Here is a 24,574-nt window from a genome sequence, read left to right on the forward strand (position 1 = left end):
GCAATGGGTATATACATGCCACTCTACCACACACAACACATATAGTAAACTGGACAGAATAATAATAGCGGGATTACCAAGTATTGATGACATTAAGGTCACACACCTGGCGCGCTTCCAAACAGATCATTCCTTGGTCAGTTGTGCAATTAAGTGTGGTGATCCCACGCAGACTGCAAGATCCTGGAAGATGCCGTTCTACACCCTAATGGATCAGCTGGGGAGGAAAGCTCTCTTACAGGCATTGACAGATTATATGGTGCACAACTGGGCCTCAACAAGTAGTAGAGCAACAGAGTGGGAGGCCCTCAAAGAGGTTCTAAGGGAGATGTGCATGAATGTAGCCTGTGGGGTTCATCAACAGCTCCAGACGGAACTTAAAGGGGAGCAATCAGTGCTGGCCACTCTACAAACTGGGTAACAGATGCACCCAGACACACATTGTAAGGAGCAAGCGGTGGTTAGACGCATAGCTGATATTTGGTACTGCCTAGACAAATACAAGTTTAAACAATATAGACAAAGACTCCATCGGGAAGGAGACAAGTCAGGTAGGCTACTCGCATGGATCCTGCACAAGGAACATCCACCGCCACTTACCACACATTTGCTCTCAACAGCCAGCGCCAGGGTCACCACCAGGGCAGGGATAGTAGATACCTTTAAACAACCTACAGAGAGTGAACCAGACATAACCCCATCCCAAAACCTACAGTTTCTGGAGTATCTAGATATCCCACAATGACTAACTTGTAACCGAGGCCCTAGACGCACCAATAAAGCTAGAACAACTTAGATCTGCCCTGAGTATGTTACCCCATGCTAAAGCACCGGGGGTCTATGGCTTCCCATCTGAGTTTTATCAGACGTTCCCGGCTGCAATTTCACAGGGACTCCTCAAAGTCTTCCTAGAGGCAGTTAAAAAGGGGATGCTACTGCTGTCCATGAGGAAAGGTGAGATATGCATGTTCCTTAACTCCTTCTGTGCCTTGGACGAGATCATCTCGTCCAAGGCTACAGTTCCCCTGTGCCTTGGACGAGATCATCTCGTCCTAGGCACAGGGGAACTTGGGGGCGCGCTAGCGCGCCCCCCGTGCACCCCCCTTCCCCCCCAGGCGGGGATGGAAGGGGAAGACCTTCCCCTTCCACCCCCGCCCCCCCCCCACGGCAATCCGATGACGTCAGCGCGCGCGCAGCGCGCTGACGTCATCTAATGTTGCCGGCGCGCTGGAAGCCATTTGCTTCCAGCGCGTCTTCGGAGCAGGAGCTCAAAGGTGAGTCCTCTCCGTTTTTGGGGGGCGGGGGGTTGAGAAAACAGACACGGTGGGAAAGGAAAGGGTCTTTCCTTTCCCCCTGTGTCTGTTTTCTCAAGATTCCTGCTCCACGATCGCGGGCAGGGCCCGCGATCGTGGAGCAGGAATCTCCACTAGCCACCAGGGATTTTCTTTGTGGCTAAATTTGGGGGCGACCCCTTGGGCAAGGGTCGCCCCCCCCGGGGGCAATTTTTATTTGTATTTCGCCCCCCCCTGGGGGCAGATCGGCCGTTTTTTCGGCGGATCTGCCCCCAGGGGGGGGGCGAAAACCACTAGACACCAGGGATAACCTTTTTTATGTGTGTTTTTGGGGGCGACCCCTTGGGCAAGGGTCGCCCCCCCCGGGGGCAATTTTTATTTGTATTTCGCCCCCCCTGGGGGCAGATCCGCCGATTTTTCGGCGGATCTGCCCCCAGGGGGGGGCGAAAACCACTAGACACCAGGGATATTTTTTTTATGTTTGTTTTTGGGGGCAACCCCTTGGGCAAGGGTCGCCCCCCCCCGGGGGCAATTTTTATTTGTATTTCGCCCCCCCCTGGGGGCAGATCCGCCGTTTTTTTGGCGGATCTGCCCCCGGGGGGGGGCAAAAACCACTAGACACCAGGGATATCTTTGTTTATGTGTGTTTTTGGGGCCGACCCCTTGGGCAAGGGTCGCCCTCCCCCCGGGGGCAATTTCTATTTGTATTTTGCCCCCCCCGGGGGCAGATCAGCCGATTTTTGGGCTGATCTGCCCCCGGGGGGGGGGGCGAAAACCACTAGACACCAGGGATTTTGTTTTTATTGTTTATTTTGGGGGCAACTCCTGTGGCAAGGGTCGCTCCCCTGGGGAGCTTTTTTTTTTCTGTTTCGGCCCCCCCCGATGGCAGACCAGCCATTTTTTGGACGATCTGGCCCGGGGGGGGTGGAAGCACACTAGGTGCCAGGGATTGTGTTTGGTGTGTGTTTGGGGGCACCCCTTGGGCAACGGTCGCCCCCCTAAGGTGGGGAAAATTTGTATTGCCCATCTCTGCCCGTAATTTTGTAGGGCCATCTGCCCCCAAGGAGGGCAGGGATTTTTTTTGTTTTGTGTTGTGCTGTGGGTTCCCCCTTGGGGAAGGGTCGCCACCTGAAAGGGGGCACAGAGGTGTTGCCCATTTCTGCCCCCCTTGGGGTCAGATTGGCCAAATCTTTTACGCCCATCTACCCCGAGGGGGGCAGGATCCACTTAGGTACCAGGGACAACTGCTAAGTTCTTGGTGGTGGGGTGTTTGTCAACTGGCAAAGTATTTGTATTTGTGATTATAACAATTTATTTCTTCTTTTTCTTCTAGTTCAACGCTTTTGCTTCCTTTGCTGTGGATCTTTGCGGTTTTGGCAGTAGTTGTCCTGCGGTTTGCATAGTTGCATGTTTTAGGTAAGTGAACGCAATTTACTCCAAAGGAGTATTGTTGACATGTTTGTAGGTGGTGTACTAAATGCAGTATTGTGTGTTTGACATTGTCCTTAGATTTGAGCACAGTGGTGTTTGTGTTGTCATATGTCTAAATTGCTTTTTTCTTTTTTCTTTTTAGTGGGATATCATTGGTGATTGCAGAGTAGTTGCTTGGTGAGTAGCTATTTCAGGCAACTGTGTGGTATTGTTTTTTGTAGTACATAACTCTTTGTGATAAAGCTACACTTTGTTTATTACTTATTTTAGTGCTAGTTGTTGTTGGCAATCCATTTGTTGTTAGGATCATGGCTAGCCGCAAAGTGACCGCTCAGCAGGTTGTTCGCATGCTCTTTGAGTCGTCTTCAGACCATGATTACGACACTGACTCTGCATCTGAGGCAGAGGAGGAAGCAGTAGATTCTGGAAGTGAGTTTTCTGTCCGAGAGTATTCTTCTGATGAGGAAGCTACTCTCAGTGCAGATGAAGGGCCTGTGTTAGAGGAGGACATTGATGTGCCAAGAGTGCAGCAGCCTGGGGCTGCAGGGTTTCCCATTGGAAGACCTGACACCTGGATTGCCCCAAACATGGAGCAGCCACAGTTACCTGCATTTACTGGTCTCCCAGGGTGTAGAGTTAATACGGAAAACTTTCTGCCTGTCCATTTCTTTCACTTGTTTATGGACGATGTATTTTTGGAAGAGATTGTGGAGCAGACAAATGTGTATGCAGAGCAATATTTGCGGGACAACGCTGCCAGACTTAAACCTCAGTCTAGAGCTACTCATTGGGTTCCCACATATCTGGAAGAGATGAAAAGGTTTTTAGGTTTGTATTTTTTGATGGGGTTGATCAGGAAGCCGTCACTGGCTTCTTATTGGTCTACTAGTCCCTTGATGGCAACTGCTATATTTCCTGCAACTATGACACGTAATCGGTATTTGCTTCTTCTTCGTATGCTGCATTTTGTAGACAATGCTTTAGCCTTGCCACGAGATCACCCTGATTGTGACCGCCTTTTTAAGATTAGGCCTGTCCTTGATCATTTTGTGGATCGGTTTTCAGAGGTCTATGTCCCAGGCAAAGAGATAAGTGTGGACGAGTCTTTGGTCCTTTTCAAGGGGCGTTTAGTTTTTAAGCAGTACATTCCTAGTAAGAGGGCACGGTATGGGATTAAATTGTATCTGCTGTCAGAAAGCAGTACAGGATATGTGTATAATTTCCGGGTCTACACTGGTAGGGATTCCAGTATTGACCCTCCTGGTTGTCCGGCCACTTTTGGAGTTAGCGAAAAAATTGTGGGGGAACTTGCTAGACGGCTGTTTAACAAAGGTCACCATTTGTACGTAGATAATTTCTACACTGGAGTGCAGTTGTTCAAGGAGTTGTTTAGGGTGGACACTGTTGCTTGTGGCACAATCCGTTCTAACCGGAAAGGCTATCCAAGGGAGCTTGTCTGTAAAAAACTTGAGAGGGGACAGTGCAGTGCCTTGCGGAATAATGAGCTGCTAGCTCTGAAATTTTCAGACAGGAGGGATATGTACATGCTATCGACCATCCATGATGAGAGTACTTCCCCTGTGGCTGTTTGGGGTCAGGTTGCGGAAGTGCGCAAACCTGCGTGCATTTTGGACTACAATAGGCACATGGGTGGTGTTGATAGAGTAGATCAGAGGTTAGAACCTTACACTGCTCTTCGTAAGTCATATGTGTGGTGTAAAAAGTTGGCCCTACATTTATTTCATTTGGCAACTTTTAATGCCTTTATTGTATACAAGGATTGTTCACCCGAGTCAAGGATGACATTTGTTAAATTTCAGGAGTCGGTGATAGAAAGCCTTATTGTGGTGGAACCGGCAAGAGTTCCTAGAGTAGAAGTGGTGGAGGATGTGGCTAGATTGAAAGATCGGCACTTTCCAGATCACATTCCTCCCACTCCCAAAAAAGACATGCCCACAAAGAAATGTAGAGTATGTGCCCGGAGATTAATCCGGAGGGAGAGCCGGATGTACTGCCCCGAATGCCCTTCAAAGCCTGGGCTGTGTGTTCCCGGCTGTTACAGAAGTTACCATACCCAAAAGAATTTCTGGGAAATACCTTGAGCGTAAGCTGTCTGTTTTATATTTTCATATGTTTCACGGTTGGCATCTGTTGTGTATTTAGTTAGAGCTTTTGTGTTTGTAGTTTTGTGCTTATTTTATAATTAGTAGTTTCTTTGTTGTTTATAAATAAAAAAAAGTGATTGCGGTGTGCGTTAGGTGGCGCTTGGCTGGTGGTGTGCGTGGGGTGGCGCTTGGCTGGCGGTGTGCGTGGGGTGGCGCTTGGCTGGCGGTGTGCGTGGGGTGGCACTTGGCTGGCGGTGTGCGTGGGGTGGCGCTTGGCTGGCGGTGTGCGTGGGGTGGCGCTTGGCTGGCGGTGTGCGTGGGGTGGCGCTTGGCTGGCGGTGCCAGCCGAACGGCAGTCCACACTCCCATCAGCTGGTGTGATTCTTGTATCAGGCATGTGGGCGTATGTAAGTGATGGGCCCTTGAGTGGCGCGGTCTGTCGATGTGAGTGTTGTAATGTGCTGGGCCCGTGGCTGGCGGTGTGAATGGTCTTGTGCGTGTCATGTATGAAAGGTGTGTGAATGGCCTGTAAAGCGGTTGGTGCCTTGTCGCGGCTTTACAGCTCACGAGCTGTGAGTCATTGGTTCACTTTTTTGCCTTTCAGTTATTAGCAGTGCATTTCATTTTTGTGAAATCTATTGTTAATAAAATTTGATTCACTGAACCATCACTCACCCTCGTGCCAAATCCAACCAGTATGTGTTGTAAAAAAAGACAAAACCTGCTCCGCTGTAATCAGGCGTCGCAGCACACCTGTGACACGCTAGGTGCCTCGGGTGGGACCCCGATGATGAAGCATGCCACCAACTTGGTTGGTGGGTGAGGGGTCTTCTTCACATAACCTAAGTGTGTTTCTTTTCACAATTTTAGTGTTTGGCACATCACGGACGTATGTGCACACATCAAAGTGATATATTCCAAAAATGCCTGTGTTTGGGGGGGGAGGGCCCACCTATGTTTTTGGTCCAGGGTGCGGCTGTCATGTAGGGAAACCTATAAAACCCAGAAATTTTTAAAAAATAGGCACCCCAAGGAGTCCAGGGAGGTGTGGCTTGCGTGGCTCCCCCAACTATCCCTTCTATCCCTTCAGGTTTTGGGCGTTATTCTGCTCCAGGCACCTGGCCCACCCACACAAGTGAGGTACCATTTTTATCGGGAGACTTGGGGGAACGCTGGGTGGAAGGAAATTTGTGGCTCCTCTCAGATTCCAGAACTTTCTGCCACAGAAATGTGAGGAACATGTGTTTTTTTTAGCCACATTTTGAGGTTTGAAAAGGATTCTGGGTAACAGAACCTGGTCCGAGCCCCGCAAGTCACCCCATCTTGGATTCCCCTAGGTCTCTAGTTTTCAGAAATGCACAGGTTTGGTAGGTTTCCCTAGGTGCCAGGTGAGCTACAGGCCAAAATCCACAGGTAGGCACTGTTTTCTTTCAAAAAATGGGATGTGTCCACGTTGCGTTTTGGGGCGTTTCCTGTCGCGGGCGCTAGGCCTACCCACGCAAGTGAGGTATCATTTTTATCTGGAGACTTGGGGGAACGCTGGGTGGAAGGAAATTTGTGGCTCCTCTCAGATTCCAGAACTTTCTGTCACCGAAATGTGAGGAAAACTTGTTATTTTAGCCAAATTTTGAGGTTTGCAAAGGATTCTGGGTAACAGAACCTGGTCCGAGACCCGCAAGTCAGCCTTCCTTGGATTCCCCTAGGTCTCTAGTTTTCAGAAATGCACAGGTTTGGTAGGTTTCCCTAGGTGCCGGCTGAGCTAGAGGCCAAAATCTACAGGTAGGCACTTCGCAAAAAACACCTCTGTTTTTTCCCAAAATTTAGGATGTGTCCACGTTGCGCTTTGGGGTGTTTCCTGTCGCCGGCGCTAGGCCTACCCACGCAAGTGAGGTATCATTTTTATCGGGAGACTTGGGGGAACGCTGGGTGGAAGGAAATTTGTAGCTCCTCTCAGATTCCAGAACTTTCTGCCACAGAAATGTGAGGGACATGTGTTTTTTTAGCCAAATTTTGAGGTTTGCAAAGGATTCTGGGTAACAGAACCTGGTCCGAGCCCCGCAAGTCAGCCCTCCTTGGATTCCCCTAGGTCTCTAGTTTTCAGAAATGCACAGGTTTGGTAGGTTTCCCTAGGTGCCGGCTGAGCTAGAGGCCAAAATCTACAGGTAGGCACTTCGCAAAAAACACCTCTGTTTTTTCCCAAAATTTAGGATGTGTCCACGTTGCGCTTTGGGGTGTTTCCTGTCGCCGGCGCTAGGCCTACCCACGCAAGTGAGGTATCATTTTTATCGGGAGACTTGGGGGAACGCTGGGTGGAAGGAAATTTGTAGCTCCTCTCAGATTCCAGAACTTTCTGCCACAGAAATGTGAGGGACATGTGTTTTTTTAGCCAAATTTTGAGGTTTGCAAAGGATTCTGGGTAACAGAACCTGGTCCGAGCCCCGCAAGTTAGCCCTCCTTGGATTCCCCTAGGTCTCTAGTTTTCAGAAATGCACTGGTTTGGTAGGTTTCCCTAGGTGCCGGCTGAGCTAGAGGCCAAAATCTACAGGTAGGCACTTCGCAAAAAAACACCTCTGTTTTCTCCCAAAATTTTGGATGTGTCCACGTTGCGCTTTGGGGCGTTTCCTGTCGCGGGCGCTAGGCCTACCCACACAAGTGAGGTATCATTTTTATCGGGAGACTTGGGGGAACATAGATTAGCAAAACAAGTGCTATTGCCCCTTGTCTTTCTCTACATTTTTTCCTTCCAAATATAGGAGAGTGTGTAAAAAAGACATCTATTTGAGAAATTCCCTATAATTCACATGCTTGTATGGTTACCCCGGAATTCAGAGATGTGCAAATAACCACTACTCCTCAGCACCTTATCTTGTGCCCTTTTTGGAAATGCAAAGGTTTTCTTGATAGCAATTTTTTACTCTTTATATTTCAGCAAATGAATTGCTGTATACCCGGTATAGAATGAAAACGCACTGCAGGGTGCAGCTCATTTATTGGCTCTTGGTTCCTCGGGTTCTTGATGAACCTACAAGCCCTATATATCCCGCAACCAGAGGAGTCCAGCAGACGTAACGGTATATTGCTTTCCATAATCTGACATTGCAGGGAAAAGTTACAGAGTAAAACGTAGAGAAAAATTGGTGTTTTTTTCACCTCAATTTCATTATTTTTCTTTTTCAGCTGTTATTTTCTGTAGGAAACCCTTGTAGGATCTACACAAATGACCCCTTGCTGAATTCAGAATTTTGTCTACTTTTCAGAAATGGTTAGGTGTCTGGGATCCAGCATTGGTTTCATGCCCATTCCTGTCACTGACTGGAAGGAGGCTGAAAGCACAAAAAATTGCAAAAATGGGGTATGCCCCAGTAAAATGCCAAAATTGTGTTGAAAAATTGGGTTTTCTGATTCAAGTCTGCCTGTTCCTGAAAGCTAGGAAGCTGCTGAGTTTAGCACTACAAACCCTTTGTTGATGCCATTTTCAGGGGGAAATCCACAAGCCTTCTTCTGCAGCCACTTTTTCCATTTTTTTAAAAAAAAACTAAATTTTCACTGTATTTTGGCCAATTTCTTGGCCTCCTTCAAGGGAACCCACAAAGTCTGGGTACCTCTAGAATCCCTAGGATGTTGGAAAAAAAGGACGCAAATTTGGCTTGGTTAGCTTATGTGGACAAAAAGTTATGAGGGCCTAAGTGCGAACTGCCCCAAATAGGCAAAAAAAGGCCTGGCACAGGAGGGGGAAAAGGCCTGGCAACGAAGGGGTTAAGCATGGCGATAAGTCAGACCCTGCTGCTTACTAGCCGATCACAATGATTAACGGCAGCATGAAGGTTCTTTGCAAATTACTCCCCATTCGGCTGGTGCCCCATAGATCTCATATGGTACACGAGGACCAGTGTGGGTTCATCCCTGCCCGAAATACCGGCATGAGCCTTAGGCGCTTAGGCAATATCCTCCATAGAGTTGAACACCGTGACGAAGGGCTGGCACTGGTCTCTATAGACCCATAGAAAGCCTTTGATATGGGGGACTGGGGCTACAAACTTAGGGCCATATTTATACTTTTTGACGCAAAATTGCGCTGGCGCAGTTTTGCGTAAAAAATATTACCGCCGGCTAATGCCATTTCGGTGCGCCGCGCGGGCGTCAAATTTATACTTTGACACCCGGTGGCGCAAACCACAGGTGTAAGTCATTTTTTTTTATGCACACCGCAGCGTCAAGTCGTAAAGCAAAATGACGTTAACGCGGTGGAAATTACTGTGGGTCGATTTATGACACCGCAAACCGGATATGCAGTGTTTTTTGACGCGATAGCATCAAAACTCCCCGCAAACACAGCCATTTCAGCAGAGGAGAGCCAAAATGGATCCCAGATGCCTGTACAGACCCCAGGAAGATGACAACAGACCAGGAACCAGCCAGGAGTACCCACACAAGAACCATGACAGTTTGAAGAAGAAAAGAAAGTGTCGCTTCAGTGCAGAGGAACAGGAAATTCTAGTGAAAGAGGTGACGGAACACCAGCACCAACTTTTTATCACCTAAAAAGCTGCCAATCAGTAGGAGAGAGGCTATATGGCAACGAATTGTTGACAAGATTAACAGTGTGGCAGAAGTACGCAGAACAGTCATCGAGTGCAAGAAACACTGGCATGACTGCAAGCGCAGGACGAAGAAAAAGATGTCCAGGAACAGGAAGGCAGCATTGCAGACTGGAGGTGGGAGTCCAGCACACCAGGAGCCCCTGGACCACATGGAGGAGATGGTCGCAGCCATCATCCCTGAGGAGATCATCACAGGGATTCAAGGACAGGACAGCGCAGACTACCAGGAGACAACACACATGCAGGGTAAGTCGCATGGGGAATTAAAATGCACAAATGTTAACTGTAAGCAGGGGTGGGGGGATACCGACCACAAAATGCATGGAAGCCATGATATACATGGAGTGGCATGGGTAAAGGGGTATGGCATGGCGGCATGGCCTGTACAGAGAGAAGCTGGGGCACACCATAACACAACACCAACAACAGTTCAATGGGGGTATGCTGCCATGCCAACGATGTAGCAAAGGTAAAGCCACACCAGGAGGGAAGGGCACAACATCAAACTGACATTCCGTCACACGTCAGCCACTATATCCCCTACATTAACTAGGGCCCAATTAACAACCTCTAGCCATACCGACAACTGGAATGTAACAGTGACAACAGTTGCCACTACCACCTCCGCTCTGTGTGCAGCTCAAGTAGCCAATGGCAGTAGCACACCATGGATCATACACACTTAAATTAGTGGGTTGAGGATGACAACTGGAACAATCCCCTGAAACAAGACAAATGTTCCAGTCCTGTCAAATGTGAATGCCCATAGTTGCCGCAAACAGCAGCCAATGTCATTAACATTAGGAGCTACACAGCACTAAGGTCACACCCATGCTGCATATGCCAGGGTCCTTCCTGTGCCTGGGTCACAATGCAACATGCCAAATGTCATACTGCTCAGACAACAGCATTGAGGCATTGGACACATGTAACTGGTCACTGAAATACACCTGCACAGTCAGAGGCAGGGCAATCCAATCTCCACACATTCCCCAACATCAGCTGTACACATTACCAATGCTAACATCCATATCGTCCCATAACAATGCAATGCATAGGATACGCTACATTTCAACTACACATAAGTGGATGTGAAAGATCAAAGACTGGGGCAGGTCCATATTTTTAAGTGTGCTGCTAGTGCCATCAGAGCACCCACAGCCAGTGAAAGGTCTCACCATGAGAATGGATGTAGACGGAGGGTTGAGTAGGACAAGAAGGTGGCAAATCACTATTTGGCCCAAAACAACACTAGAGGAGATGATTCCGACAACTCAAATAACTTACCACAATACATGTGACATGCAGGTGGGGCATAGGCCTGGGAGAATGCCCATCTGAAAGACTGGAGCAATGAACAGGAAACAAGATCACAGTGTGAAATTATCACAAGGCAGTCATGTCACATCACCAATGCCACAACACAGACACACTAATTGTACCCGATTTCATTGCATAGGACGATGAATCTCCTGCGGATATGTCTGTCCAGGACTACCCTGATGACATGGATAACGAGCTGACAAACATCAGCCACCAGACCCTCCAAGATGTCCTTGGAACCCTCCAGACCCCACCTTCTGTCACAAGGATGAGCTCAGAACAAGAAGCCATCACAGAGCACCCACCCACCACCCCATTTGTAAGACCAGTCAGCTCCAATACAGCTGAGGACTCAGATAACACAGGCACCAGCTTTGAGAGAACTGTAGTCGGAGTACAGCAGCAGCTGTCCAAGGAGGTGCGGGTGGGGATGCAAACTATGGCAGCCAGCCTAGAGGGGGTGCATTCGTGCATGAGGTCAACTGAAGAACAGGCAGCAGCTATGCAAGGGCGAACAACTATCTTGCAGGAACTTGAAAAAAGGCTGAAGGAAATCAGCACAGCTGTAATACAGTTGACCCAACACCTACAACAGCAATCCTGTCAACGCGTGCACGAATGCAACATTGAACCCCTCAGGGCCGACCTGGCTGCCTACCATCGTGATGTGGCTGCTATTCTCAAGAACCAGCAGATTCTCCTTGCAGCAGTACTGCCCTTAAGATCTTCACAGGTAGCAGCGACCGGGATGTCTGACTCCACGTCTTCTAACACTGAGGTGTGTGTTGCCCCTTCACAACCACCACCACCAAGGACAGAGGAGGCAACACACACATCAGAAGAAGAAGACATGGAAAAGTACCTGGAAGCACTAGTCCCTGCCCCGTGGCCAACTATTACCAAGGTCCAGTGCTTTGTAACATGCCAGTCTTACAACAACTGTACTCAATGACTGTTCTGCAAACCACTGTATATCTTGTCAGCCTGCCCAGTGCTTGTCTCTCACTTACTCATTGGCAAATCCTATCCCTCTGCACTGTCTGACACATCACCCCAGCATGTCAAATGCATTTTCCTTTACCACTTGTGTAGGATCACAATGGAAGATGTCACTTTAATGAACTCACAATCATGGACAATGTACATATAGCACTATATATAGCACTACAGCACTTTTCAATAAATAGCACTTACACAACCACTTTGTCTCTGTGTAATGTGACACATCAACCGTGAAGTAGATCACTGAAATTTGCCTCCTGTCAAATTACATAGCTTGTCAATACAACTGTCCTGAAATTATGTAGTCTGCTAACTATGCACAGTGGCTGGATTGCACCATATTCTGCCCTTCCTGGGGGTAATATCTGATGAAAAGAGAAACCATACACAATAATGCAGTGTTGGACAGAATAATGCTTCCTCAAGGGATACCAAAGCCATTAAATAGTGGCAGCAAAATGTTGCCTCCATGCAATACTAACACATATAACATTGCCCACAAATCTAAGCAAACAGTCAACAAACTGCATGAATGAAGGTGTCTGAGTTTACATCCAAATAAGTTATCATGCTGAATAGTGTCACAAATGATCTATGTGAGTCATGAACATGATACTACAAGAGTGCTTACTACCACTCAGCTAATTAGGGGTTTCTTGAACATCACACTGCAGTCAGACATAACACAGTGTCCCCAATCATAAATCTGGAAGCACTGTATGTGACATTGAAAACATACTTAATGAAAAAAACACGTTGGGATCCATAGTCACTGTGATTGGTGGTTGCAATGAATGGTGTAATCTTTGCAAGGTAGCTCTAGCGTAGCTGCCAATCTTACAGCTCAGTTGGAATTTGTTTGTAGCATAGGAAACAAATGTAATACAACAGAATTCATGTACACTTAGGCCAAGGCCCTGATCTACAAGCATTTCACACATACTGTAAAGGGTTCACTACATATTTACTAAACTGTAATAACAGAAGAGAAAACTCGGGGAAAAGTCTTACCTACCCTAATCTACCCTAACTACTCAATACCCACAACTGTCCCTAACTAACCTAAGCTAAACTTACTTATCACATGTAATGACACATTCTAAACATCAAACCCCCTCCCCCTTATGAGACGGGACACATGGAGGACAACAGATACTAACCTAAACACATACTATCCTATACTAAAGAAATATATTTTTATTTTTTATTTTATTTTTTATATATATATATTTATATATATATTTTTTTTTCAAAACACACAAGAACCCCAACATAGCCAAACACACTCAAAAAGAAAAAAATGAAATAATCAGGGCCCCCACCCACTAACACTAACTAACCTAACAGCCTTTACTAAGCCCCCTAAACCCACAAAGTAAAAGAATAAGAAAAGAGGAGGGAGGGGAGGGAATCATGTCCATCAAAAATGTCTAGAGGTGTCGCTTAATGGACCGCACATGCCTGTTGATCTGGCGAACATACCGCCGCAGGTGACTCATTTTCCTGAGGACACGGTCCATTTTGCGAAGCATGTCCACAAAAGCAGCAGGGTCAATTGTTGCAGCTGGGGTGGTCTGTGTGCCAGCTGAGGACGTGTGTGGCCGTGTATGGTCAATGCCTGTGGGCTGCCCTGAAGGTGGTCCACTGCTAGGGCCTGGAGCACTTGCAGATGTTGTTGGCACAACGGTCCCAGCTGTGGGTGGTGCCACCTGGGTGGTAGTGGTGGTGGTGCTGGTGGTGGCTGTGGTGGGCAAAGAAGGGCCACCCTGTGGGAAAGCCCTCCAGGCTCCGGAGGCCCATTTGGTCCTGTATCTTTGGGCCATCCTTCTGTACCCTGATTCTACCTGCAGTATATGCTGGTACCGCCTTGCCCGCCTCTGGAATTCATGCACCTGGATGGGTGTCATATTAGCAGCTGTGAAGACAAATGAAAAGAATTACATTAGGAACTGCATTGTGTGAAATGGCACAAGAAGTAAATCAGACAGTACATCTACTGTACTTGTAACCACTCCTATCATCATACAGATCATTGAATGTCCCTGAGGAAGTACATGGCAGGCTAGCCTACAAAAGTCGTATCACACATAGCACATCCAAACACTACAAGATGGGTAACAACTGGCATGATTTTGGCATCAGAGTTCTGCCAGTTGTCAGCTAACAATCATGCTGCACATCCTCCGCCAATGGCAGGCTAGCCTACAAAAGTCGTATCACACATAGCAAATCCAAACCCTACAAGATGGGTAACAACTGGCATGATTTTGGCATCAGAGTTCTGCCAGTTGTCAGCTAACAATCATGCTGTACATCCTCCGCCAATGCCAGGGCTACAAATGTCAGTGTACGGGATGGAAATCTAGGGCCACATGATCTGCAAGTTGTAAATGGACTTGCTAGTATAGTACTCATGTGCTAAACCTGAGTGTGTATACTAGGTTCAGACCAAAGATTCACTGATTTACATGTTTGTGTAACATACTTGTACCATCAGTCCTAGGTACACTATTCACAAACCCATGCCTGTGTTTGAGGGTGGGGGGGTGGAGAAACAACCAACAATTTCAAACAACATGGACACCCAGGAAGCTTATGAAAGCTGGACATGTGTTTGGCTCAACACACACACCACAGGTAAGGTGTACCTACAAATAGGAGACAGCAAACCGTTGACCAATACCAGCGCCACACATGTCTGGCAATGCTGACCTTTTTCCACATCATATACTTCCAGTAAGCCATGACTTACAACTAATACAGAGTTGCAAGAACACCCCTGGCCATGATTTGCATGCACACCTAGGCCATTGCACTCAAGTGCCACATACTCGTAGCACTATATGTGCAGCTACATGCTGTTAGGAAGTTCAACCTACAGTTTCATAAGTACATTAGTGAATAGGAAAGCAGAAGTATGTGGGTAAGCATTTAGCAGCCCCATTCTGGGAGAATGTGGGTCTGACAGGCTGACTAAATCAGAGATTAGGTCCAGTGCGACTCTTGCTGGCTGATACAAGTGTTATCCACATGACTCATCCCAATTCACATTGCGGGGCCTACAGGATTGACCTAGAATCCCTAAATAAGACAATAGGATAAGCATTGGCCAACTCCAAAATGCTGAGAAAATGAAATCCCACTCATGGAACAAGACAAATGATGGGCCAGCGCATCACACCTTGCTATTTGTTCAACACACAGGAGTCCATCACACATCACCAGCAAACACAATACATAACAGACATATCAACACTTACTGGAGTTGTCAGGGTCCTTGAATGAAGTCACCTCGCCCACAGTGTAGGGTGCGGGTCCACCTGTAAGGCATGGAAAGAAGAAATGTGCTCAAAATCTGTGCACTGACCAACAATTCCAAAGACAAAAACTATGTGTAGGATGACATAAGTAAGTGAATCCACCCAGACATGATGATACTGCATCCGATATAGCACGGCTAACTTTTACATACCATGGGTCTCCTGTGAAATTTACACACATATCTGCACACATGCAGTGGTCCTAACTATCATGTGGTGGCAATCATGCTCCTTCATTAGTGAGCAGACATAATAATGGAGTGTATTCGTCTCATCATCTGCATCCAAGAGAGACATCCAAAGCCAGTTTCCTTGAGGAGTGCATTACCAGTCAAACAGCCATTGTGGCCACGACAAATGTATCACACATAGTTACAATGTACAGAGGGGCAGGGACATTTGTAAGCCCTCATGTTGTTACAGTTTCTTCATTTGATGTGGCCCAACTATGATGAGTTGCACCAACCATAGATATATGAACCCATGTGCATACCTTTGGCCTGCCATCCCTAAACGAAAGGTGGAACACCAATCACCAAATACCAGTGTAAGATGTTAGGTGAGGGCACCTTGCACTTTTTCCCTATGTCTCCAAATCCAGATCTGACATGTATCCGAAATGATGAAGGACCACAATAATACCTAACATTCATAGAACTTCCGTGATCGCTGTCCTTACACATTCACCAGACACACATGAGACATATGTCTGGGCCACATTGCTATCAACAATTGACGTGAAGCCTGCACTCATTTTCTGCATCATGTAGTATTTCTAAAGTCAGTCTAGCTGTTGCGTCAACAAAGGTCGGTAATGTTTTGGAAAATGTATACCTCATTGGCAAATGTGACCTATATACAGTATACATAATTGCTCCTAATTTGTGTTGCTGTCTGACACAAAGGCGGCACCAACTTACATTAAGCAAAATTATTCAGTAATTTTGCAGAGCACTTGCTTCCTGACAGCTAGCAATTGTGGTCCTTAACATAGTCCATCAATGACCCTGCATGTTTCCAAAGCATTCCACACACTCAACAACATAGCCGGCAGATATTCTACAAATCATCTGATGTCACTACAGAGATTTTAATCATGCACATTTACATGATTTGTACTCACCAACAGGGCCACCAATCACAATTCCCAGGTGGTCGAGCAGATCTTGCTCCCTGGAGATGAGGTCAGCCCAGCGGTGCTTCAGCTGGTGGTCATTCCTCTGGCTCCGATACACACGTTGCAAGTGATGCAGGACCTTTCCCCACCGGTTTCTACGTGCCTCGGTGTGATACCCCTGTATCACCCACCCATCTGCCTCAATCATAAGGGGGAGGAAATGGCACACGAGCCATATGAACCTCCCAAGCTCCTCCTCACCCATCTTGCCAAGACGTGGCCTACCCAACATCTTAGCACAGAAAAAGGAGAATAGGAGATAAAGAAGAACAAAGGAGAATAGGGGGGAAGTAGAAATAGAAAAAGAGTAAACAACTAAAAGAGCCCAACTATCCCCAAACTATCACTACCCACAACAGACTCCCACAAACAACAAAGACAATACAATACTGGACAATAGTACACAATAAACACTCTGACAGTATACAACAACAATATTTAATTCACAAACTAACAAGTAATGGACCACACAGGAGACCAAAGCACAAATTCACTGGACAAAACTCAGAACACAGCCACACAGTCTAGAAGAATCACAGACTGCAAAGTGAAAGTGAAAGTACACCCACTGTACATAATCTGTAAACAGGATATCCTATTACATAACTTCCTGCATAAAATGGCCACCGTTTTTATCGTTATGCGTAAAAAAAATTGACGCATACAGTATGTGCGTACTTTTTTCCGACGCACAGGAGTAAAAATTAGGCCGCATCCATATATTTGGAAATAGACTAACACTTAACCAATTTTAAGGGCACAATGCGTTGTTTTTTGGGCATAAGCGTCAATTTTTTACGCTTGTGCGTAATTTTTTGATGCGTATGCGTCAAAATTTCAGGGCATTAACTGGGTTTGGGTCATTTTTGCCATTTTAATGTAATGTTACATTTGTGACACAACTGAGATAGGCTGATTGCACCCACTTTGGTGTTGACGGTGTATGGTCACATGTGAGACATCATACTGCTGCGGACCATGGTCCGCTACTTAACAGGATTTTCACTCTTGGCTGACGCACTAGATGGCCTTATGTGTGGCCTACATATCTGTATTGCACAAATTGGGCATGTTTGGCATCAGGAGAGCATAGCAAGGTAGCGCACATAAGTGCAATACCTCAATGCCTATGGCTCAATGTGTGTGCATTGGCTACTAATGTAGTTGTTGACCCAGTGTGTGTGCATCACAAGATGCATTATTTAAAATATGCTTGCATGAATGTGAAGTCAATGTGTCCAAACCTTAGATGCAAGTCAGTGTTGAAATGAGAGAGGACATGTGCTAGTCATACATGTAGCAACATCTGTTGCTTGCACTTCCAAGATTTGGGGTAACATAAACACCACAAATGACAAAGCATGCACCGGATAGATGGCAGACACTTGTTCATGTCAATGGTACAAAAGTTGCCCATCCCATGTCCTGGAAATTTGGTAACTGCTTCCTAGGCACTTGTTGGTTAACCCACTGTGAGTCAGGTACATGTACAGACTAAGTGGGTACCATGTTATTGGCACAGACAGCCAAAGGTGACCCACAACTGTTATATCACCCCACAGTTGTGGTCATATGACTGAGCCACAACTCTCCTGTGGCAGTGGTGGACCAGCAGACGTGGCAGCACGTGGACACATATTTCCAGTGATCAATTGCACAGAGGTGTCTGGTTCATGTGTGTGGTCCAATGTTGATCCTGTATATTTTTAGGGGTCTATGTTGTCACAGTTACGTCCATGTCTCATCATGAGTCAGTGGCGGCTATTCCTGTATCTACTGAGTATCTTTCGGAGATCAATGGAAGTAAAGTTGATGAGGACATGAGAACCTACATGGGGATGGTCCCACCCTTTCACTGCAGACGTGTTATGAGACAGTCAACAGGGCAACCTTGGTGTGCTGAGTGAGATCATATCTCAGGAGTCATGTTCCGGCATGTGTCATTACAACATTTGTACACAGGTTGGCCTGTGAAGTTCCCACTGCATCTGGGAACATCATAGCCTCTGTGTTGATTAATGTAGCAGCTATTCAGCATGCACAGCCCATCAATATGTTGTGAGCAATGTGATTCAGCGTGTGAACTGTCAGGGTCCTAACATGTGTGGACTTTTCATGCACATTATCAGAGGTAGCTGGTTCTTCTGGAGGCACCATACCCAATCTCTGCCTACGGCCATGGTACACTGTCACACTTTGGCGTTCATGCATACATGAGACCCAGACAAGGGATAGGCCATGATTTTGGTTTTCAAAGACAATTTTACTAATATGGTATAATTAAAAAGCAGATGATGCTATACAATGTATTTAGGTATGCATTGAGGAAGCACATGACAAAATACCCCCTGAGGAATGTGAGGTTTGGTAACACAAGTGTGGTACATATGTAGCCACAAGGAACCTTTAGGGTAACGCACAGACAGGTGCCAGTCAGGCTGACAGGAAGCAGGGTCAATCAGGATCCAGCAATTTCACAAGGTACATATTCAGTGGTCTGACTTACACTGGTCGGAGGAAGAACAAGACAGTTGACATGGGAATCTGTGTTTGTCCTGTGTTTTGGAAGGTGAGACATAAACCCAAGGGCTGTGTTACACGGCTTAATTACTAGCAATGCATAACAGTGTATTTGACAAAATGGCATCTTCTATGCTGTTCCAAGCATCTGCAGGGGCAGTGCATGTTCAAATGGGTGGTGTGCATGGAGGTGATCACAGGTCTGTGCTGCATCAGTTTATCACAAGTCCTGTAGGTGAGATTCCAGTTCAAATGGCTAACAGTACCTTTCACATGGGAAGTAATCTACAGGTGATAACAGTGCTTAGAAACTACAAGCCAGTGTATTAATTGACCTGACGTCCATGCAGTCAGATGTACTATGACAATGGCGTACCATAGGAAAGGGTGTAACACACTGGATGATTGTTAGCCTGTGTGTGTAGAGGAGGGAATATCGGGGTACACATATTACCATTCCAGGGACTTCTTCAGACAGGTGGGTTGAGACCAGGAGCATGGGTGTGTCAGGAGTTAGGAAATGGGCTGACATGTACATGGAATGTCATGTGTGCAATGCTTGTCATAGGTGTGGCACTTGTGCTGTCTCTGTTCTGCTTCTAGGGAACTGTAGTCACAGATTGTCCTTGCAAAGATAGGTGCTGTACGACTTACTGCTGTCAAGGGTCTAGACATACATTCCTGTTACCAATGCAATAGCACATCCACTGCCTCATGTATGAGGCATTTTTTTCCCTTATAGACTGATGGTGTCTTTGTTGTGTGCCATATGCTGCAATGAACCATGTTGCCAACATGTATGTGTGAAATAGGTGTGGTCCTCTGCTATTGCCCTTCAAAGGTGAAATGTACAGGATATATGTCATTTACAGTGTGTGTGTGTATGTGACTGTTGTATAATACGCATCACAATTGCTTCGGAAATTTCTGTGTCCTGATCGGTATATCAGCAATGCTCCATGAGGCTACACTCTTATTCTGATAGTTAGAGATAAAGGTGAGCACAAATGATTAGCCATACATTGATATGGTGATTATTATCTGTGTTTATTTACATTAGTTAATACTGTGGTGATGGTGAGTTGTTTTAAAAATATTGTTCACAATATGTTGGCGCCTACGCAATCCAGCAGCTGTGTTTTGTTGTTCCCCCTCATGTTGCAGGCCAGCATCCTCCTCTTCCTCCTCTTCAGGCACTTGTGGCTCTGGTTCTAAGAGGGGAATATTCCTTTGTATGCAAATGTTGTGCAGGATGGCACATGTTAAAATGATCTTACAGACCATTTCTGGTGAATATAGGAGGCTGCCACCAGTGATGTCGAGGCACCTGAATCTTGACTTGAGGATGCCAAAGGTCCTCTCCACTATGGTGCGTGTCCTCCTATGTGCCTCATTGTAGGCACGCTCTGCTGCAGTGCTTGGGTAGCCAAATGGTGTCATAACCCATGGCTGGATTTCATACCCCTGATCAGCTGAAAAAGAAAATGAATGTGATCATGTTGATGTAGCTTGCCCCATTAATATCACCTTGCATGGCAGTAGTTGTCTTGTGTTGTCTGTGACTCTTTTGTGTTATTGTGTTCCTTCCTAGGCTTGTAGGATGTACCATCTGCATTGTGTTGTTTCCTTGGCTGAACAAGTGTTTGCCTGCTGATCGGTTGTCAGCAGTATGTTTGGGTATTTGCAGTACAGTGTGCACTCCCTAGCACTGTGACTTGTGATACAGGTGTCCTTGTGTCTTCACTGGGGGTGAGATGATAGTTCCATACAAAGATTCATTTTGACAGTGGTGGTAACACGTTAGCATCTATGTACCATGGACATCCCATACCTTTAGACTTATGCAATGGATTAATTTAAACATCAGTGAGACGCTTACATTTTGTAAGGTGACAATCAGCCAAACCTCTCCACACGTTGTGATCATTGACGTCTTAACATTTGACTGTACACTAATTTCAAATGTGTGACAGGTTCACTACAGACCTATCATACATGGCTAGCGATGTCACAACCTCTGTGTGTTCCTGTCCACATGTTGCTGTCATGGTGTATGTGCTGTGTGTCCAAGAGGGTTGCTATGCAGTGTGTATAAAAGTAGGTTTTTGTACTTACCAACAAGTAGTCCATTGCCTTATCGTCCATCCTGGAAGTGTTGATTGATGGTAGAGTGACGGAAGATGAAAGAGTCATGTACACTCCCAGGATACTTTGCCACAATGTTGGTGATCAATCCTTGGAGATCTACAATGGCCTGCACATTGATGGAGTGTGTGTGTTTCCTTTTGCGGTAGAGGTGTTCAGTTGCAGCAGGTGGCACAAGGCGTACATGTGTGCAGTCGATGGCACCAAGGACGTGTGGGAATCCATTAATGAGGTAAAACCCCTGTTTTGTCTCCTGCTGCTTCTGCAGTGTGTTTGGGAAGCAGATGTGGTGGGGTGGGAGTCCAATGATGGCATCCAGTACTTTGGGCAAGAAGGCAGAGAATGATGGCTGTGATATTCCAGCAACCAGGGTGCCAGTGCTTTGAAAGGAGCCACTTGCCAACATGTGAAGTATGTCAGCAAGGTGGGTGCCAACTGTGGCTCTGTGTTGCGCAGCAGCTGCTGAATGGCCTGCCAGTTCAACCTGTACCTCTGGATGATGTCATGTTCCCTGAGGCCATGAAGGGTTGTTCTGGTGCGGAATATCCTCTCCTGCCTTCTGCGCTGCCTTTGGGGTCCCTGCTGGTGTTGTGGTAGCTGCTGTTGTTGTTGCTGGGCTCTGCGTCTGCGTTCACGCTGGATGAGAAGCACCTCCATGTCTCCCTTTTGCTGCTCTGCTGTTGCTTCTCTGTGTTCTGAATAAATACAGGTGTGTTTGCCCCGTTTTAACGCCTGCCCTGACCCAGGCGTTCATTTTTTTGGCGAATCGGGCTGTGTGTCATTTTTCGACTCCGCCTCCCGGCCGTGCAGCATTTTTGCCCGGAAGCATAAATACGACGCACAGCTGTTTAAGTCATTTTTTGGACGGGAACGCCTACCTTGCATATGATTAACGCAAGGTTGTTTCCTGCATCCAGAAAATGACGCACACAGCGGGATTTTGACGTCCGCGGGCTCGGGTGTCAAAGTTTAAATATGGGGCAAGTTTAGCGCCCAATGTGCGTCAAAAGTTTTGACGCACTTTCGCCGCAGATGGAGTATAAATATGCCCCACAAAGTACTAAAAGCCTTGGGCTTTGACCCCTACATCCGCAGCTGGGTACAGCTGCTATACACAGGACCTAGTGCAAAAGTCTGTGTCGGACACAGTAGATCAGAAACGTGGACCCTAGAACAGGGGACGCGTCAGGCTGCCCACTCTTGCTGCTCAGGTACGCACTGACACTGGAGTCCATGGCGAGATGGGCACGCCGAGAACTAGGGCAGGACTGGGGCATTCAATTGGGGGATACCCATCACATAATATCGCTAAACGCAGATGCCTCTCTCTTCTATCTTTTCTTCCCACGTGTGGGATTGCTGATATTACTAGGACTCCTGGACAGGTTCAGAGACATATCTGGCCCCTGGCTTAACTGGCAGAAATCAATGCTGTTCCCCCTGGCTTCCATGGCTGGATTGCCTGAGGCCCATCTCCGGAGCATGGGACTACGCTGGAAAGTCACGCACTTTAAATATCTAGGGATCAGGATGGTGCACATCAAAACACAACACCTAGCTCTCAATATGGATCGGGTACTGGAAGAGCTGAGGAAATCAGTGGCCTTTTGGAATACATTGACTCTTTCCCTGATGGGCAGACTGGCCATTGCTAAAAGGGTGTTACTGCCAAGATGCCTATACATAATAAAAAAGTCATTCTGCCCTATCCCACAAAGGTATTCAAGCAGTTGAACACCATTCGCATTTCACAACTAGGGCGAGATGATGTGGCAGGGTAGCCCTGACAACACTAACTAGATGGTACAAGAAAGGGAGTCTGGAGGTCCCAAAACATGATCCGTACTACTATGCCATGCACTTATAGCACACAACCCTTTGGCTGGCTGAGGAAGACAACTGGAAAAAACATCTGTTAAAAGGGTTGGTGAAACTGGACCGACTACTGGAAATAGTGATGAAGGGTGAGGGTTGTCCGGGGACATGCCATAAATAGTATGTCAGACAGCACACATTTGGCAACTGATCATTAAGGTAGTCCTGCGGAAAGCGTAATTCCTCTGGGAGCTCCTGATCAGGACACTAAAGCCAATTAGGCCAATAATGGACACCATGTCCATTCAGGCATGGATGGGGGTGAGGTTGTGCCATACTGGAAGATTTAGATCCCGGGGATATCCTTTGAACAAGCCTGCAACAAATTTGCACTGGGGCCTGGGCACTTCCTGCACTATCATGGACTGATCAAAGTGGTCAAAATGGCCTGGCCCACTTACCCCGCCTTGCCCCCATCAGCAGGAAAAAAGCATTATTAATTGTTGTTAGACCTGCTCCTTCTTTCAGGGTGACCCTTGCCTTCCTCAGTCTCCTTTTCTTAACTCATTTTTGTTGGTATTGGGACTCTGTGAACTACCCCTGCTAACCAGGGTTAAAACACTTGCGTTCTCCCTCTTAAAATGGTAAAAGTGGCCTACACCTGATTGGTACATTTAATTTGCTTTTAAATCCCTAGTATATATTATTACATGTACCCAGGGTCTGTAACTTAAATGCCACTAATGGGCAGAAGCACCCTTTGTGCCATCCACTTAAGTAGCCTTTTAAAAGATGTACATGTCCCAGGCGTGCCACTGCAGCCTAAAGTGCAGTTTTATTGTGCCATTTCAACCTGGCAAAATAAATCATTTGCCAGGCCCAAACTTTCCTTTTTAAAACATATAAGTTACCACTAAGGAAGGCCCTAACAGCCCCTACGGCAGTCTACATAGCAGCTGAACATGTGGGTTTAAGTTCTACATGTTCTGGCAGTGAAAAACTCCTAAAGTGGTTTTTCACTGTTGTAAGGCCTATCTTTCTCATAGACTAACACTTGTTTACCTTATTATGTTCAGTAAGTGCCACTACAGTTTGGGACCCCAGATAGAGAAACAGTGTTTACACTCAAATGAGTTACAGTTTAAAATCCTCTTTCATGGCATAGTTGGATTTTAAGTTACTCTTCTGAAAAAGCCACTTTTAGAAATGTGCCTTTCTGTCAGTGTCCAGAGTCACATGAGTGTGAATGGCTCTCCTGTGGTCTTTTGTGTATTGCTCCCAGACATGTGCACAAAAGGGCCTTGGGTGTGTATTAGGGAGTTGCCTCCCTGAGAAGGATGTCCTGGGGTGGCACTGAACCTTCCTGAGCCTTAAAGGGGGCTGTCTTATGGGTACCCCACCCCCTTCCTAACGTCTAAGGGCTGCCTGCCTTGCCACTGATAATACAGCTCACACATAGATCAGCCTGTCTTTTGCTACCCTATCCAGTTTAGAGCCAAACACAGGAAAGGGGAAAGATTAGGCAAAGGGGGCATACCACACCAACAAGCCGGCATGGGGGATAAAACTAGCACTCTCAGAACCCTTCCTCAGCACACTCTTGGACTCAGAAGAAGGCCTGTCCTGCTAGCAGAAGGACTGCCCTGCTGTCTAAAAGACTTCTTTGTGGTCTGAAATACTGTTTTTGCTTTTCATGAACCCAGGCTACCTTGGGTAACTCCAAGGATTAGTTGGCTGACCTCCTGTTTGAGTAACAGGGACACAAAAAGCTTTCAGGGGCCTTCCTGCTCAGCTGACCGGTTCCAACTTGATCTGCCTTGAACCCTGCTGTTGGAGTGGATAC

This window comes from Pleurodeles waltl, chromosome 2_1 (genome assembly GCF_031143425.1).
Source record: "Pleurodeles waltl isolate 20211129_DDA chromosome 2_1, aPleWal1.hap1.20221129, whole genome shotgun sequence".
Lineage (NCBI taxonomy): Eukaryota > Metazoa > Chordata > Amphibia > Caudata > Salamandridae > Pleurodeles > Pleurodeles waltl.